Source organism: Typopeltis vanoorti, chromosome 15 (genome assembly GCF_054136105.1).
Source record: "Typopeltis vanoorti isolate ZY-2024b chromosome 15, IOZ_Tvanoo_1.0, whole genome shotgun sequence".
In the NCBI taxonomy this organism is placed as follows: Eukaryota; Metazoa; Arthropoda; class Arachnida; order Uropygi; family Thelyphonidae; genus Typopeltis; species Typopeltis vanoorti.
In genome coordinates, this window is record NC_143563.1 from 9,645,742 (window position 1) to 9,648,371 (window position 2,630).

A 2,630-nucleotide genomic window follows, 5' to 3' on the forward strand; every position below is an offset into this window, starting at 1 on the left:
ACCTTTACTAGTAATCATGTATAGCAGTATTCGTTACTGTTGTATTGGTGTAGTTTCATGTTATGTGCTCTCGATATTGTTTCCACCGAATATCATTTGCTGTGCGGATGAACTCTGCAATATTGAGTTTCGTTCTTGTAGTTGTTTGATATATCTGAATTTAAAGTCTTGATAAGTTAAAAATAAAAATAAACAAAAAAAAGCAAATTGGATATAATATTCTGTTAGTCCTTTGTTGGAATCTTGAAATTGGATTTGAAATTGGATGTTCTGCAAATGCACCATAAAGTGAATAGCATTAAGTTAAAGATAAATTTGAAATTGGTAGTTCGGATATACTTCTGCCATTAGGAAAGATTACCTGAATTTTTTTTATAAAAGTATTCTAATAACATTATTATAAAATACCCAACACTAACATGGCATCTTCTTTATTCACTTTTATGAACAATGTGAAAAAATAAACTCAGGCGCCATCTATGAGCCTTTAAAATGAATGACTACTGTTATATTAAAAATGATTCTTTGTTATTTCCTTTTTTTGCTATTTTTTAACATTCACAAAGGTTTTAAATCTCTTCAAAAATTTAAAGGTCTGTAGATGTCGCCAAAATATTACTAGTATTACTAATATTGTCGTCTCAAACATTTAACGTTAAATAGTTTATGATTGCTAGGATAGTTAATGAAAGCAATTAATAATTACAGGATGTTAATAAAGTCACGCGTATTAATCATTGTATATGAGGGGGGACTGAAAGGTTCTGATAAACACCTTGAACAAAAATAGACCAATTTGATCAACAAGGGAAAGAGTTTTTTCTCAGAGGATTGCAAATGATGCGGCAGCGTTATAACAAGTGTATAACACTTCGTGGGGAATATGCAATGATGTGTGTAAGTTACATGGTTCTACCACAGTTCCTTCATGATGTTTATCGCAATTTCTCGGCACGCCCTCCTTTACGAGGCTTCACGTATGTAAGAGAAACCTAAATATAAATGACATATTTCTCTCAATATGCAATCAGCTTTATTCAGGGCAAAGGCAGAACTGGTTGTAACATTTGAATTCTGAATACAAGAACGAGGCATGCGGCTTGTGTATAATATATTACGTGTCTGGGTCGCTGCTGTACAGTAGAAGGAAACAGTATGAGAGTTCAGAGACGTGGATTTAGATGCATACTTATTTATTTTTAAATTATAAACAATTATCAGCAATCACTTACCAAAACTTAGAATTAGATATGTTGTCTATTGAATTCAGATTAAGATGTGGCGTGCGGCTTTACACGATTCTAAATATAGACGACCAAATTTGAACCTACTGTTCTAATGAACTCTTTGTCTAGTGCCGATGACAAGAGAAGCAAGGTTTAAACTTTCATAATCCAAAAGTCTTAGATAATGTTGATATTCTTCGATTCTAGCAGCAGAAAGGCCAGTCTGTCCAAAATGACAAAAATGACACGAACAAGATATTTGATAAACACTGGCAAAGCGAGAGGTGATAACGTATCTTTGATAGGCGGCAAGAAAGATGACAACTTCCGGGATGGTTTTAAGGTGATGTGCAAATTATAGCAATCCCTCGATTAGTGCGCCTGATGCGTTCTTTCAAACAAGCGCACTAATCGAAAACTCACTAATCGAATACATTTTCCTATGGGAAAAAATATAATTCGTTCCTCAAATTTCTTTTTTGAATCTTAATTTTTTTATATAAGAATTAGGGTAATTCTCGGGGCCTAGTTAAAGGAAAATTATGAAGCTGAAAGACAATAAAACATATTCAGGATATAAATTTAATTATTCTACTTCTTAACAAAGAATTGAGCTAACGTAGTTTGGCGGGCATTCTGCTTCTTTTTTTCATACAACCGACGGTATGGCCCTATTGCCTCTTCCATTCTTCTGCAAATTTTACTGCTTTTCTCTTCATCAGGGTTAGCCTCTAAGCGTTTCTGCTTAAAAAGTTTGATTTTCCCAAAAATATTTTCAAATTGTTTCGGTGAAATCTCTTTTGGCTGACTATGAGGTGGATAAATTTTCTTCATATTCTTCGGGATTTTTCCCCTGTACATCTAAATTTAGCAGATCGGAATCACTCAATTCTTCAGAATGAGATTTAATTAACTGTTGGACGTTATCATTGAAGGGGAGAAAGAAATGAAGGACGTACGAATTGGTCGCCAACACGAGAATTCACGTGCTTTATAGATAAAATTTCCCAGCTATTATACAAGCAAAACAGTTACCACTTTAAAATCTACAATGATCATAAAAGAGAAGTTAATTTTCCGACGTGTAATAATAAGCAGCTCATCTTACAATACGAATTGATTAGCCTGTTATTGGAATGGATTCTTCTTCTTTTGAAATGCGCACAAGTGTCGAAGGGTCTCGAATCTGTGGGCGTACTATAGCAGACGACATAAATTTTGGAAGTAAAAATTTCGAACATAGTATACATAGTGTACATGGAAGTAGTGTAGTATGCCATTAAAAATAACTTTATAAAATATTTTAAATAGGTAACTAAATTATTTCATTCTGGTGAGTGATTTTTTAAAATAGTTAGCCATGAAAATGTATAAAGAAAAAAATTTAATTAAGGGGATATTAAA